Source organism: Tiliqua scincoides, chromosome 1, assembly GCF_035046505.1.
Source record: "Tiliqua scincoides isolate rTilSci1 chromosome 1, rTilSci1.hap2, whole genome shotgun sequence".
In the NCBI taxonomy this organism is placed as follows: Eukaryota; Metazoa; Chordata; class Lepidosauria; order Squamata; family Scincidae; genus Tiliqua; species Tiliqua scincoides.
The window spans coordinates 226,076,679-226,093,939 of record NC_089821.1 but is presented as its reverse complement, the minus strand read 5'-3'; positions in this window follow the sequence as shown (position 1 = coordinate 226,093,939).

Below are 17,261 nucleotides of genomic sequence, written 5' to 3'. Positions count from 1 at the left end.
ATTGTCTTGTGTACTCCCTGGGGCATCTGGTAGGCCACTGTGAGCTACAGAAAGCTGGCCTGATTCAGCAGGGTTCATCTTATGACTTTGACTTGCCTAGACCCCCCAACTCCAGAAAAAACTACAGGCCTCGTAGGTTTTAAATATGGAGGGTGGCAGGTTCCCATGTCTTGAAAGGACGCCTGATAGCCAGAAATGCAACAGGTGCAACCCACCCTCCCCCACCATTGTGGTGATACAGAAAGGGATGGAAAGGAGGTTTCCCCAGCTGAAGCCCAGCACTGTGCCTTATTTGCGCCCTGGCAGAACAGAAAGGATCAGGCATCCTTCCCAGGAAGGGTTACAGCCCAATCCTATGCATGTTACTCAGAAGTAAGTCCCATTGTGTTCAATGGGACTTACTCCCAGGGAAGTGTGGCTAGGATTGCAGCCTTGCTCCTTCCTAGACGTGTCTGGATTGCAGCCCCAGCGCGTTGACTGAAAGTGACCATTCTCTCCCATGCACTTCCACAACCCCTGCCCCGCAAATGGATGTCCACATGGAACCGGAAATCAAGTCTACGTGGAGCTCTTTTTGTGTGCGCGTCTCTTTACCCAACGCTAACAGCCCTGGGGGAGCCAGCGTGGAACTGCGCATGCGTCACATCCCTGCACTTCTGCGGCTGGGGTCTGAGTCCCTCTGGTTCTCTTTGGACCAAGACGGTGCCGGCGTGGATCACGTGACCCTCCCACCAGCTGCTCGAACATCCTTCTCGGTGCCCTCCTGGCCGGGCAGGGAGAGAAGAGCAGGGAAAGAGGGAGACACGCAGGCAAGGCTGCAGTGGGCACAATCGCACACAAAACACACGCACCAGTGTGAAAACATGGGAAGGCTGACAGCCCAAGCCTTTGCATGTCTACTCAGAAGTAAGTCCCATTATATTCAATGGGACTTACTCCCAGGTAAGTGTGCATAGGATTGTGGCCTCAGCCTCCTCCCCTGACAGTAGGCTGGCTTGCTGTATGTATAATACTGCACAAAACAAGAACACAAAAATACATGTGATGTGCCCTCCCCACATAGTATAAAAAACACACTTTCTGCTACAATCCATCTCAGCTACAGTCTTTTGCTTTGGATCTTTCTCATCCTTTACTTCATGTCCCTGCAGTAGTTTTGTTTCCCATAAAAAAGCTAGCTCATTTTAAAAACATTCTTACAGTGTGTTACAGCTCAATCCTATCCAGTTTCCTGGGAGTAAGCCCCATAGACTCTAATGGGACTGACTTCTGAGTAGACATACATAGAATTGTCCTCTTATTTATACAATTTCTACCCTGCCTTTCCTCTGATGCCTTTCTCTTCCACAGAGAATTATTTATATGTGTTTTTTAAACCTCTTTAAATGTTGTAAGGCTTGAACTTGTACTTTCCTGACACCAAATACACCTAACAGTTAATGACCAGAAACACTGGACAAATTCCATAAACCGATCTTGTGTGTGTGTGTATGCTGGGATGGTATTCACAAAGGGTGAGGTGAGGAGGAAAGGGTAATATTTTAAAAATATTTTCTTTAACATGTGTAGATCATTTTGGGAATTTTTTTTTCCCGACTTGTTTAAACGTGTCCCCTTTTTCCAACAAAAAACCCACTATTTTTGCTTTTTTTTATTGGGGTTCTTTTCTCTGTGTCCCTTTCTTGGAGCTGGGCTTTAAAAAGATGGTTTCCTAGCAGCAGAATGCAGAAGGCCCATTCATATTACAATAGGCAGAGAGGAAAGAAAGAGGCTGGTTTGTTTAAACTGCTTCTGTCTTCATTCACAGCCTGATATCCATGGGCATTGTGCTGGCTACAATGGAACTAAAGGATGTATTGTGGCCAAAAACAAATCAAAACAGAAGAAGCCATGATCAGAGAAAAGAGTCCTGCAACAAAATTGTCCCCAAAATCGAAGTCTTACATCTGAGATTTATGTTACCTTTTGGCAGCTTGGCCTATTGACCAGTGTTTCCAATAACCACTAGAGTTTAATAAACAAAGCCTCACATGGGAATTTTCCTGACCATTTGCAAAAGGCAGAAAAGGTGGAGCCAGGGTGGTGTTTTGTTTTCTGTACCATTGTCCTCCTGGCCTTGCAGGAGTTTGGATGGAAGGAACATCAGTGGCTAATTTGGAAAGACAGGAGATCACATCTAGTTTAAAAAATATCCTTGTTTGGGCCATGAAGTTTCTGCTCTTTCTCCTCCTCACCACAGATTTGAGTGATGAGCTCCTCTCCAAAGTTTTCTGATGATCACATAACCTACTTCAATCCAACAGGCAACAGGTGGAAGCTTGAATAACTTCACATTTTTTTCCAGGGGGGGGGGAAGGGGCACAATGGGGAGCCAATTGGAGGATTAGATCAGATGTTATTGCCAGTGAAAAAATTAAACAGAGCAGTGCTCTGGGGAACACAGATTAATATATTTAGTGACTTTGCATACACAAAGGCTTACCATTGTAGCCACGTCTGAATGCCTGTGAATAGGATGGAACATATGCGGCCTGTCACCGCAGGTGCCCACATCTGTTCTTCGGGCAGATGCTCACAGAAAAAAGGGGGGAGCCTGCTTGAAAAGCAGGGGATCTGCCTCCTTCTCCGGAACTCCTCTTTTCATAAGCACCTTCTGGAAAGGAGTTGCGTTAAATAATTTCTTCACAAACTAAACAGGAGGAAAATATTTAAAAGAAAATGGTATCTCTGAGGGTGGAGAAAATGACAGGAGAAAGCAAAGGAGAGAACCACAGAAAACAAGCAGCAAAACAAATGTGGCTTTTGGAAGGCTGCAATCCAAAGCTCATGAGCTATGAGCTAGTTCCACTGGATCCCATGGAATTTGCATTCAAATAAATGCATTTAGAATTGCAGTGCTTTCAACAAATGAAATCAAAGGCATGGGCAGGCAACGTGAATGATATGTTAGTGTTCTATTTGATAAGATTATTGATAATCTAATAGTAATACAAGAAGCATAATTTATCATGAAATTCTTAATGAACTTTTCCAGGTTCCTTGTAGTGGGAAATTGAAAGTAGAAATAACTTTTTACCCCCCTACAGTGATTTTTTAAAAATCTGGATACCATGTTAAGAAAACTTTTTGACAATGATGATCCATATTCAAGCACTAGGCAAATGTTAATATTAAAAAAAGAAATATTTTTGTTTGTTCCTGACTCATCCTTACTATTTTAGAGAGCGGATCATTGTATCATGCCAGGCTTCAAATCAGATATCCTGACCTACAAGACCTAACTCAGATATATGGGGGTCAGTGGCAATTATTTAGTGTTGAAGGAAAGATACTTTATACATGCTTGGGGAATTACTATTGGTAGTCACATGTTCCATGGCATTAACAACAGGTTCAAGAGTCAAGGCCTTGCCCAAATTACAGTTGTAGCTTGATGCACGCTTGTTTGGGAGGAAGCCTCATTGATCTCGGTGGAATTTACTGGACCCTAGTAACAAGAACAAGGTTGGGCTGCATGCCTTGTTTGTTCCCAAGGAGAGAATACAACTTTGTTCCATTGTATTGAACTTAAAAGTCTGGTCTTAAACACGTTTACACGAAAGCAAAGGCTAAGGTTCTGAGTGAGGAAAGTGGTACTCTTCCTGTACTGGGCTTGATTGCATTTGATGTGTAGTCATCCTGTATCGGGTTTGGTTGCATTTTCCATTCATTTTAATTGAATTTGCCTGTACTTTCACTTAATCTTAATAACATTTCTGTCCCACCCTTCCTTCAGACGGAGCTCAGAGTGACATATAAACTCCCCTGTCCCACTTTATCTTCAACAATAAAATGTGGGGTTGGGCAAGGGTCATCCAGTGAGCTTCATGGCTGAATAGTGATTTGAACCCTGGCCTTTCTGCTCCTAGTCCAACACTAACCACTACATCATACCCTAATGGCAGAAGCTCAGTCTGCAAATTGTTTTTCCCCCAACAAATGTGCTGACACACTCTGAACTGTGAAGAGCTTTAAAGCAAAATTCCTCAGCAAAGCACAGACTTGCCCAAGAGTTAAATGTCCAAAGTAGGCATTATGTTTTCACTATACAATAGTCACCATGCGCTTCGGATCTGAATGGGTGGAGAATCAAGCTGCACATCACTTCATTGGTTAATGTGTTCTATTACATCACACTGTTCTCTGGGCACTGAATGGCTGGTTTTGTTTTGGTTTTTTTCCTAAGCATGTTCCCTTTGCTTCTGGTTAGTTTTGTGTTGAAATGAGAGTGAGAAAGCATCATTCCTATACTGTCACATTCTACAACCATGAAAAGTAGCAACACACAATTAAATGTAGCACCAAAAAAGTATAAAATAAAATTATTGTGTTACAGGTGAGATTTAAATATTTGTCATGAACAACTTATTTCTGGAACATGTACATGACAACAAACAAGACTCAGGACCCAATCCTATCCAATGCCAATGTCATAGTACCAATGGGGCATGTGCTGGATCAGTCATAGAACCCTCCTTAAGGTTAGCAAATGTTTGTTCCCTTACCTCAGGGCTGCATTGCAGCTGTATCAGCACTGGAAAGTTGAATGGGATTGGGCTCTAAAATTACTTGCATGGTTGTTTTTTCTTTTAATGCAAGGAGTTTTGCAAAATAATTTTATTCTTTTATTGCCAATCCTAGAAACGGAAGTGAGTCCCACTGATATCAGCCAATGGGAGTCTTTTGCAGATATGTATGACATGCTTACATGTGCATCTTAAAATCATTACCTGTGAGGCATCCTGAGCAAAAATGCCTGAGCTTTTCCACATATGACATTACTGTGCCCTTTGAGCCTCCTGAGCACTGTTTATGTGTACATAGTTAACATCAGACAAAAAGCAGGAGATCATAAGAACATAAGAACAGCCCCACTGGATCAGGCCATAGGCCCATCTAGTCCAGCTTCCTGTATCTCACAGCGGCCCACCAAATGCCCCAGGGAGCACACCAGATAACAAGAGACCTCATCCTGGTGCCCTCCCCTGCATCTGGCATTCTGACATAACCCATTTCTAAAATCAAGAGGTTGCGCATACACATCATGGCTTGTACCCAATAATGGATTTTTCCTCCAGAAACTTGTCCAATCCCCTTTTAAAAGCGTCTAGGCTAGACACCAGCACCACATCCTGTGGCAAGGAGTTCCACAGACCGACCACACGCTGAGTAAAGAAATATTTTCTTTTGTCTGTCCTAACCCGCCCAACACTCAATTTTAGTGGATGTCCCCTGGTTCTGGTATTATGTGAGAGTGTAAAGAGCATCTCCCTATCCACTCTGTCCATTCCTTGCATAATTTTGTATGTCTCAATCATGTCCCCCCTCAAGCGTCTCTTTTCTAGGCTGAAGAGGCCCAAACGCCGTAGCCTTTCCTCATAAGGAAGGTGCCCCAGCCCCGTAATCATCTTAGTCGCTCTCTTTTGCACCTTTTCCATTTCCACTATGTCTTTTTTGAGATGCGGCGACCAGAACTGGACACAATACTCCAGGTGTGGCCTTACCATAGATTTGTACAACGGCATTACAATATTAGCCGTTTTGTTCTCAATACCCTTCCTAATGATCCCAAGCATAGAATTGGCCTTCTTCACTGCCGCCGCACATTGGGTCGACACTTTCATCGACCTGTCCACCACCACCCCAAGATCTCTCTCCTGATCTGTCACAGACAGCTCAGAACCCATCAGCCTATATCTAAAGTTTTGATTTTTTGCCCCAATGTGCATGACTTTACACTTACTGACACTGAAGCGCATCTGCCATTTTGCTGCCCATTCTGCCAGTCTGGAGAGATCCTTCTGGAGCTCTTCACAATCACTTCTGGTCTTCACCACTCGGAAAAGTTTGGTGTCGTCTGCATCATCTTAAGTCACTTTGAATGCTTTGTTGGAAAGCCAGTTATAAAGTTTAAGGGGTCATTTATCTGCAATTAGTACCACCCTGTCTAAGTTATTCCTGGCTAAGGGCCCAATCCTATCCAACTTTCCAGCTCAGGTGCAGCCCCGAGGTAAGGGAACAAATGTTCCCATACCTTGAGGAGGCCTCTGTGACTGCCTCCCCACCACAGGATGCCGTGCATGTCCCACCGGCACGGCTCCACCGGGACTGGAAAACTGGGTAGGATTGGGCCCTAACAGATCTAAATGGTGTGATGTGCAAGTGGTAAATTTCTGAAAGCCAGGCGTCAAGACGTTCAGGAGGTTATACGCTCTGCTTGGAAGCTCACCTTCTATCAGGGCAGCTTGTATGTTTCCATGTTTCCCCTCACTGTCACCATATCTTGGACTTAGAGTGAGGGAAAACATAGGAGCTGCCCTGGGCAGTCTGAAGAGGGTTTAGTTTAGACTGAACTAGCCCATCAGGGAGAAGAAGGCTCAGCTAAACTGTGTCAATTCACACCAGGTATTGTCATTTCCAGTGGCTGTTGCTGGTGTCTCTTCTGTATTTTTTAAATTTTAAGATTGTGGGTCCTTTGAGAACAGGGAACTGTTTACTGTATTGATTTATTTGACTCTTTGTGAACTACTCTTGTTGAAAAGTGGTATATAAGATGATGATGATGATGACGACGATAAGAAGATGACAATGATGACAAGAAAAAGATTATGATAATGATATGATTTTAATGTAAGGGAGCACTGAAAAATTCTTATCTCCCCCCACCCGTTACCTCATTGCCTTTAACGTACAGAATAGCTCACTCCCTCCTCCCCCCCATGGAGGAACTCGGGTGTAAGAGGGAAAGCAGTGCGAACGTGCACATGGAGCACACAAGTTCCTCCTCACCAGGGAAATCTTGGCGGCCCAGCGGGCAATCCGTGGGGCGGAGGGGACAGAGCAGGAGCTCCCCCCCCCCGCCTCTCCTGTGCCGCCTTCCTGGGCCGGGCTTGGTCTGGGCTGCAGGTCTCTCTCTCTGCCTGCAATGCCGGCGGCCCAGGGGCGCGGCTGGTGCCTTTGCTGGCAGATGTTCCTTCCCTGGGCAGACATCGGCACGCGACTGGCCCCACTCACTCAGCCCCTGGCAAGACTCTTCCCCGACACCCTTCCCAGTTTCAGGAGGGAAGAGAGAAGCCGCTGCTGCGCCTGCACTCCCCTTCCCGCCACGTGCAAGCTCTTGGGCCCCGCAGGCCGCGGAGGGCGGGAAGCAGGCGACCCCCTTGGAGGTCCCTCCCGCACCCACCCCCCGGTTTGCAAGCAGGCCAGCACACGCAGGGGCCCCGGTCAGCTTTGCGCGGGGCAGGGCCGGCAGGAGCAGCTGGCCGCAGCAATCTGATGGCCGCACAAAGGCCTGCCCCGCCGCCGGGGCTCCCAGGTAAACACGCCCGCTTTGTGATGAAAATGAGCGGCGAGCAGGAGAGGGCCCGGCAGATGATTTGCGGTGGGGAAGGGGGGCGGGGCAGGGCAGGGCGGGGGGAGCCGCTTCCCTCCCTCCCTCTCTATCTATCATCTGGCTTCTGTGCGTGCCAGCTGAGCCACGCGACCGGCCTTTCTCATTCTAATCAGCACATGCCTTCGCAACCTGCCCCAGGAGCAACTTCTCCCGGGCCCCGGTTTCTCAGCGTGTGTGTGTGTGTGTGTCCTGGGGGGGGGGGATTGCAGCAGTGCGGCTGTGCCCCCTCCTTCCACCGCGCCCCCCCACCTACCACCAGCCCCCCCCGTCCCTGCTTTCCACCCATCCCTGGGGGGTGTGATGGCCGGAGCTGCGCCGGCCCCGGTCTCAGGAGAGCAGGGCAGGAATGCTTTCCCACGTTCATTCTCACCGGCCTCCAACTGCTCAGCAGGGGAGCGAGGGAGGCGCACGCGGCCCGCCGCAGCCCAGGTTCTCCACGCAGGCGGCATCGCCGCGCATCTCACCCGCTTATCGCGGCTCGAGCCTCGGCATGCTTGCCGGGAAGGAAGCCCCGTTCTCGCTCGCCTCCAGGGAGGCGTGCTTGCTCCCACTTGCCCCAGGCAGACTTCCTCGGACTCCGGGCCCGGGAGGGGCTGCTTGCTTTCCAGGGAATGGGAATCAGGTCGGGCTTGCACGTGTGCAAGGGCCTTGCCACGCAATCGTTTACAGACCTGACCAGCGCCCGCCCAGAGCCTCCAAGTGAATGCGTTGGGGGGGGAGGCATTTGAACCTTCCCAGAGGATTTGGCCTGAGAGCCCAATCCTGTGCATGTCTACTCAGAAATAAGTCTCATTATATTCAATGCAGCTTACACCCATTAAGTATACGTAAGGGTGCATAGGATTGGGCCCTGAGTCGCCCTCAGGCTCCCCCCCCCCGAATTGGGACCCAGTCATGCAACTACCCCAAGTCCCACGTTTCTTGTACTGCTTCTTTTCAAGATTTGAGTGACCCCTTTCCCTCCCCTCAAACCCCAGTGTGCACCACAAACCTGGACCCACGGCCCCTGGACGCAGATGCCCTTATCTTTCTCGCAGGCAGGCTTAGAGGGCTGCTGGAGTGGCCAGGTGTGAGCCCCCCCCTTCCATCCCACTAAATGCCTCTTTTGGCGAAGGTGGCCATTCTGATCTGAGTCAGGAGGGGGGTGTGTGGTGGTTGTGGTGGGGAGGTCAGTGGCATCATGAGCTGGCTTGTGGCCAGAAGGATCTTTGAAGCACCCTCGGGGCTGTTCCCATGCCCAATGTTAACTAGCTGGGGAGAGAAAGAGCATCTCTGCTAAGATCTAGAGTGCCACTGGCCTCTTCAGCTTTTCAGCTGAAGTTATAGCTTTTCAGTTATAGCTTTTCAGCTATAACAGTCTAAACCTGCCTCTGGCTCTCTGTAAACCTGCCTTCCTGCTTATCAGACCAAGGGCATCCAACAAGTGTTCCTGTCACATTGGGGTGAGGCTGCGGCCTGCCAGCCAGCAGCTGAAGTGTAACCCTTCATCACAGGTTGGCCCTAATATCTATCCACCAACTTCAAGTTTAGATAATTTACACCAAGATCCTCCTGGGCACTTTTGCTTGCCACTCACATAGATGCCCACAGCAGCTTTAATGCCAAGTAAATGAAACTGGATTTGGTGCCTTCTAATATGGACATCTACACAGCTAATCATTTACTCAGAAGCAGGTTCAGTTGCCGATAGAGAGATGAATTTATTGAGGCATCAGTAGCAGAGTGCAAGCAAGCCCTGGCTTTTCCATTCATTCAGTCAGGGACTTCAGCCAGTCGTGAACTGAACAGTACCTGGAAAACTACAAGAGTGACTCAGCTGGGCTGGCACTGGCAGCTGTTCAGAAGCAGCTCAGACTGTGAGCCAGTGAACTGATGTGGAGCCGGATGCCCACATGTGGAAAGACCTCATTAAGATATTCTTTTCTTCTGTGTGGACACATAACAATACATGCAATCGCTTGCTTACAAATGCCATCAACACATCAGCTCACATTGTGGCCTTGCTTGCAACATCACAAACCTTTAGAGTGATGAATAAGCAAAGCCCTTGATTAAACTGATGGCAGCCTCGCTCTCACACACACCCACACCCACTTCTGACATCTCCCATCCAATATGTGGTCCCAGCTTGATGACCAAAGGCTGCAATTTCAAGCTATGGATTTGGAACAGAAACCATGGCAATGGATGGTTAATGGGTAGCAAGCCAATTCAGTTCAATTGGGTTTACTCTCAAGTAAGCACAAAGAACTGCAGCCTCACTTGGAAGTGTGGCTTAAAGAAAAGTAATGGGACTTTCTTCTAAAGAGGAGGCATAGTCTGAAATTTTCATCTGTGTTTCTGACTGTGGCGAGTGGCAGCTTCTTTTGCCACAGGAAGTGAGTGTATCCCTATGTTCATGGAGGAAGGGCCCTTATTCGCCCTCCCTGAGTTTTATTCACTAGCTTTGCCCTGACCTTGGCAGGTGTGTGGAGCAACTCTATTTCATTTCCATAAAGTTTCTTTCCTGGCATGTACAAGACTGTCTTAATCTGGCCTGATGTTATGGGGGTGGGTGGGTGAAAGGTTCTCTGGGGATTCCCAGACATACTTGGGGATCCAGAGATTGAACCTGGGATCTTTTGTGTGCCTTGGGGTAGGTGCTGTACCACTAATGGAGGCCCTACCCCTCATCTTCAGCCTATAAAGTGACCCTCCCAAACTTAAGGTCTAGGTCTAGGGACAGAAAACTAGATAAAGATACTGTGTATATGGGTTGATATATCAGGAACTATCTCCTCCTCTTGTGCATTTGGTGCAGGAAAGGGACTAGGCAGCCTTTCAGATGAGGCAGGCAGACTTTCCCCATGGAATGTCATCAGGGTACTGTGCAACCTCAAAGCACTAATTATGCCCCCAAATAGATTTCAATAATTCAATACTGCACCTTGCACCCCTTTCACTGATAAGATATGGGGACCCTAAATGGTTTGCATAAGTGCCCTTTTAGGGGAGCCACATCAAGGGATGACTTGCATGTAAGACATAGGGCACAATCCTATGCATGTCTACTCAGAAGTAAGTCCCATTATGGTCAATGGGGTTTACTCCCAGGTAAGTGTGGATAGAATTGCAATCATAGCTTCAGTATCAAGGCCAGACCTCTGTCAGAACCTCAGATCACCCAGTGCTTTCAGTGGTGTCAGTTCACAAATTCCATGGCCGGATATCAGGTGAGTGGGTAGAATATTCCTTTCATAGCCAGCTTTCATGGCCTTTCCAGAAGCTTCTTAGTGACCAGGGTGGCAAAGAAGGCTGAACTAGATGGACCTTTGGACTGCTGGAGCAGGGATTTCCTCCTTGCATGCTCTTATGGCCTTGGCTGCTAAGTTTGCAGTGGTCTAGAATTGAACAGGAGCCTCCCAGCCTTTGGGTCCAGCCTGCCTGGAAGATGACAACCACTCTAGTTTCAGAGTGCCCTAAGTTGTTTCACGTGAAGCTTTTCTGGGCTCCTTCCAAAGCAGCCAGAGGTCTACTTGTAAATGGATCATGCTTCTGAGGAAGCCAGAGATCCAGTTGTAAACAGATCAAGGAAGCACAGGAACAACAGCTCCTCCTCAAATGTCTGGGGGGACGACGACGACGACTAATGTCTCTTCTGCTGGCTAATGAGCCCGACGTGGTACAGTAAATTTGCTGAGGAATCAAAAACTATTTAAAAAGGGGTTGTGGCGTGGCCCTAATGAGGAAAGTAAGGATTTATGGCCTCTTGGGCTGTGGGCTTCCCAACTGCGGCTAAGAAGAAGAGCGGGGGAAATCTATTCAACATACTTTAACTTAAGCAGCCTTGGGGGGGGGGGGGTTGGATGATGGGAGAGAACTGCTCCTAGGGGACCGAGCTGGAAGTGTGTGTGTGTGAGAGAGAGAGAGAGAGAGAGAGGTCCAGAGACACGCAGGAGCTGGGAGTGCAAAAACGCCATTTGGCTGGGAGCAGATGGCTGGCTCGGGGGTTGATCGCGTCTAAAGGCGTGTCATCCCCCTTCAGCCCGAATCCCCGAGGGCTCCCCTTGTCTTGGGAATCAATGAAAATTAAAGCGCAGAGAAAGGATGAATGGGCAGGCCTCGAGTCCCTCCTTTGTTCCGCTCAGCTACTGGTGGGCAGGAGTTAAACTACAACAGCCTCCTATAGAAACACTTAAGTTAAACAGTCTCCCCGTTAGCCCAGCAGCATTTGCTGGAGGGGGGGAGGAGGACGACACAAGGAAGGGCTGGGGAGAGGGGAGGAGAGGGGAGGGGCGAGGCCCGAACAGGAGCTTTCTGCTTGATTTCCCCAGGACAGAATCGCGTGGCATAAATTAACCGGGGGGGGGGGTTTGATGCGCGCTTGGGGCAGGACTGGGGGGGCTCGGACGGGGTCTTTCAGTTCCGCTTGGCAGGCCTAATCGAGAAAGCTGGGCTGCGTCAATTGAACAGATCCTGGAGGGCAGGAGGGGGTGAGAGATTTGGGGAGGCTTGGGGGGTATCCAGGCAAAGGGGAGGCGCGCGTGGACTTGGGGGGGGTATCCAACCCCTGCGCGTGTTCACTTGGGATGCCCACTCTCCGGAAAGGGTTGCCCTCCAAGGGCTCCATCCCACAGCTCACATCTCCGCCACGCCCAGCCGAGCCACCACCAGCTTCTCCTCCTCCCAAGAGTGGTCGCTGTCAAGTCAGGTGCTCACCAAACCCGACGGGGCGCTTTTCTTGCGCAAGGCCCATTGAATGAATGGGGGGACGCCGCCAGTGGAAGGCGGGGCTCTTGTGTAAGCCCAATTCAGGGCACAGCGGCTGGTGTGAAGGACAGGGGCGGATCCAAGGGGGGCCATGGTTGTGTGCCCCCCCCCCAATTGTCGTGCCAGCAGGGAAGGGCGCCTGCCTGGGTGGGGCGCTAAATCAGGCACCAGGGGAACGCCCACTGGTCAGGACGCTGGAGAGATTGGCTGGATTGGGAGCCCAGGTTTACCCAGCAGGTAAATCTGGCTTCCAAGTCCGGGCAGGAGAGCAGTCTACCTGCCCACAGCAAACCTGGCCAGAGAGGTCACAATTTCTACTGGAAGCCAAGGTCTACCCGCTTGGTTGGCCGGAGCTCGAGTTGGTAGTGACCCCATTCCCCCAACACAAACACTGGATCCACCCTTGGTGAAAGGCTTGTGGAGGGATTGGCAAGCCCAGCTAGGCGGCCAGAGGAATGCTCACAGCTCCAGTTTGCCTCCCTTTCTGAGCATGGGACAGTACAGCAGCATCCCCCTGGAAGAGCCCTGTAGAGGCCAGGGTATGTGCAGGACCACCAGCTTTCCTGGGGCTTGCCCGCACCTGCCTCTCTTGGTGGCTGCCCCAAGAGATCACTGATGCAATGCCCTCTGTGCAGCTACCCTGTTACTACAAGGTCCTATATGCAAGGAATTCCAGGGAGGGGATTGGGGAAAACTGGCCAATGATAAAGCTGACCTAATCCAGAATGAATGGTATGAAACCATAACATCCTTCCAAGCCCTGTGAAGAAGCTATTTCTATACCATACCAATCACTGAACATAAAGGAGAGAGTACAGAGTTCTCACCCAGGAGCTCACAAATGTTGAGGCAAGAGGATAGCTGTGTTTCCAACCCCCAGCTTTAACTTTATGCAAGCATATTCACACACACTCTTGCAAAAATGTGTCCAGAGTGGTGCTCACACATGAAAAACAACATTCAAAATGGCTTGTTTGCATGTTTTAGTTATGCATTTCCATGATGTTCAATGATTTATTCTACTGTTCAATGGCTAAATACCACAAAAAGAGGCGTGTTTCAGGATAACAATACACCGTTGCAATACACTGGATCATTTCTATGACTGTATCACAGAATACACTGTAAAAATACACAGATAAATAATTGAGCTCCACCTTACTGTTTACTTGTTGCTGGGAATGACCTATTCTACCTAATGAAGAAGTCTGCATCTGTGAACATTTGCCTCCCCTTTTATGCCCAACTTCATTATTGATTGCATGCAGGTTTCATGCTCCAGCAGCACAGTGCTCATGTTCAGCCCTGGTTTTCCCTTTCATTGTGTCCTCACTCAATTCATCTGGGTTGGTCTCTCTACCCTACATGGTATACCTCAGCCCATGTGAGACCTAGAGTGGTGGCATGGCTAGAGACTCAGGTTCAAATTCCTGCTGATCTCTGAAGTTAATTGGCTGGCCTTGAGCCAGTTAGTCTGTCAGCCTAGTCAACTTCCTGTAGTCTTGGGAAGATAAAATCAACCCCTTAAACTTCTTGGAAAAAGAGCAAAGTACAAATGTGACTTGTAAATGAAACCCACTGACCTCTCTGTCCTCTTCTATCTGAAGAAATAAGGCCACGCTTCAATAATCTGCACCATCTCCACTCTGTTTTGGGGTCACTTTCATTTTCTTCTTTTCCAGGAGCAAGCAAAGGAACCAATATCCCTAAGAGACTGAAAGAGAAAAGGATAATTTCTTTAACAGCATCTTAGAAAAGGGAAAAGTGGCCTTCTTGTAATGTGAAGCCATTGATTCTTCTCTTAGTCACAGTTGTGAGTGAAGAATTGTCTGTCTTAGAAGGATTCTCCTAATTGAGAATCTTTCTTTTTAATTCTAGGGATGTTGTCCTTCGCAAGCATGGTATGACAATGGGGAATGGCTGTCTCTGTGACCTTCCAGAAGGCATCTGCTGGAATGCTGTATTGGATGGGTCTTGCTCTTGGGAAGGAGTTCCAAAAATGGTTGCCTTGGCATTTGCTGAGGTTGACTGGACACAAGAAAACGAGGGATATTCTGCCTTCTACTGAATCAGATCATTGGCCCATTATTATCCACTAGGAGGAGGCTCCCTGAGGTCTCAGGAAGAGATCTTTCCCAGCCCTGCTACCTGAGATCCTAGGGACAGACCCAGAGGACCTTCTGCATCCAAGCATATATTTCACCACTAAACCTTACCTCTTCAGTATGTAATGCATCAAAAGTTTGTCACTTTAGAAGGCTGATTCAGGTGTTTCGGGCAGTGCCTTCTGCAGAATGAGTCCCGTCCGAAAAGTGAAACTGGGAAATCTTCAGCTTTGATGGTGCCACAAACAGCCAGGGAAGATGGTCTGTCTTCAATGCACATTCAATTAGTGATTTTCTTTTAATTGGCCTTCACCACCAAATGAACTGGAGGAAGTGTTTCAGATTGCTTCCCCCCCCTCCTCCCCACTCTCCCTCACCCCACCGCATTGTAAGGTAATTTGTGATCAAGACATCTGCTTCAATGAAAGTCACATTTCCTCATGCAAAAGCACGTCCCCCCCCCCCCAATAAAGTGGCCATAAAGAAGACTTTGAGTGGGTCCACACCTACAGGGTGTTCACTGTGGCCAAATCCTCTCCCTTGCCCACTCTCTTAAGCTGCCCCCTGAAAGGCTCTGTTGCAATTCAAATGACATTTACACAGACAGTTACACCTTGCATCCCAATGAAGCCCTAGGCCAGTCTGTCTGTTTACAGAGGTGTTTTGCAACCAGGCCTGGAACCCAACTCTGTGGCCTGCTCTCTCCACCCCCTCTCTTCCCCATCAACTCCAAATTAGTTACTTTCAAAGTTTTTTTTTTTAACTTCTATTTTTCTACCATCAGGAAGAAGACTAAGAGGACATGATCAGTGGCAAACTTTTTTTTTATTAAACCAACACAAAAGCACCAGTGTCTGATGGATGTGTAAAAAATAAGAATAAGGGGATGGTTGGCATCAAGGTTTCTTTTTTTTGGAAGGTAGGGAGGGGAAGGAACTGGCTGGAAGGGATTTCTTTAAAAATGTGTGCACATTGTTGTAGAGGCAGTAGCGTGCGCCGAGGGGAGCTCTTTCTCTCCTTTGTATTGTGCAGGGAGCAGGTGCTGCCCGCATTACCATACAGCTGAGAGCACAAAGGGCCAACTGATTCAGGCCTCACATAATAACAAACTGCCTTAATGACAGCCACGCGAACGACACACACCAAACTCACTTCTTCTTCTTCTTCTTCTTCTTTTTTAAAACTGAGCTTGAAGGAGGAAAAAGGCAGAGAGAGAGAGAGAGAGAGAGAGAGAGAGAGGGTGATGATGATGATCACTACCACCACCATCATCATCCAGGGAGGGGGGCAAATCGAGATGAGCAGGCATGAGGTTTGCCAGTTCAGGAAGAATTCAGGGGAAAAGGGGGATTCTTTTCCTTTTTTTTCTGGCTTGGAAAAAGCAAGACTGTTTACCCAGCCAAGCTCCCTCCCACATCTCCCCCGCCTGCAACTTAACACATGGGTCTTTCCCGGATTGTTTGAGCATGAAAGTCCTGGGGGTGTGTTCCGCATAATGATCACCAGAGGGATCAGCGAAGAGTTCTTGACACTTTGGGAAAACGTCGCGATCCCTCCCCCCCCATTTCTTCTTTTAGCCTTGTTGCCACTGAACACCTCTCTCTCCCCACACGGAGAGAGAGCCACGTTGGAAGGGACCTTCAAGAAAACACCCACACCGGTTGGAGTCCATGTGTGTGTGTCACACACACACACACCCGTTTCTTCCTCCTGATAAGACCTCCGAATGAGAAGGTGGCCCCAGCGGGTCAGGTTCACGGGATTGGATTTCCAATGGGCGGGATGCTGATCTGGTTCCTGCCTTCAGTTGAAGGATATCCTGAGCGGCGGAGGGGCATCCGTGTCAAGGATGCCTCGTCTGTTCAAGCGAAGGGTGGCGCTGGTGGCGGCGCTGCTGGTGTGTGTGTGAGAGAGACTTTTGCACATTTGAAGAAGCCCCTAGATGGAAGCTTGTTTTCTTGCTAGGGTTCCCCTTGTTAAGTTCCCACTGCTTGTTGTTAGGGTTCCTAAGCTGATACATTCAGGCAGGAGCTGGGTATGTGAAGCTCTGAGTGTGTGTGTGTGTGTGTGTGTGTGTGTGTGTGTGTGTGTGAGAGAGAGAGAGAGAGAGAGAGAGAGAGAGCATCCCCAGAAAGCAGAGAGGGGAAAAGTGTGTGTTGGAGCGGGGTGGGGTGGGTGGTGATTCTTGCGGTTACCAAATTTGCTGGAATGTAAATGAGCCCCTTCTTCTCTCTCTCTCTCTCTCTCTCTCTCTCCCCCCTTGTGAGAGCCGCAGGGGAGGGGAAGAGGAGGAGGGTTGCCCATTTTACAGCTCACTGACCATTTGGCGATCCATTGAGAGGAGGGCTTGGAAAAGTGGTTCCTTTGTGGCCGCTCTCGCCAGATTGGGGGGCTGCTCATTTGCATCTCATTAGCCATGCAGGCGGCCGGCGAGATATAAGGCAGGCAGGCGCCCGACCGCAGGCAGATCCGTAGCGCTACAGAGCCAGCCAGCCAGATCCCAGGCGAAAGCAAAGATCACCCCACACATAGACTCCGAAGGAGAGCCGGGAGCCCCCAGCCACACACGGGCGCCACCAGCCCGTCACTCTTGATACATACAAACAGACACTGCCCCAAACCTGACTGCTGCCCTGGGCTTGGATTTCTTCAAGAGCAACGCCGCGATCGGGGCTGAGGGCGATCAAGTGGCCACCAGCAGCAGCAGCCCAGGGAACTGGAAGGCGGCCGCTTGACAAGCAGGCAGCTGCAGGCACGCCACCGAGCCCCTCTCGCCCTCCTTGCCTGAAGCCACCGGGAATTATCTCCTCCTCGCCCCCTGAGGGATTGATTTCCTTCCAGATCGTTGATTGTTTTAATCTGCTTTGGGGGGGAAGCCTTTTCTCCGCCTCTGGGAATTAAGTGGCTTTTCTCTCCTCCTCCCGCCCCCGGTTGGACGGAGAAGACCCAAGAAGCTCCAGGGAGCCGCGGACGAG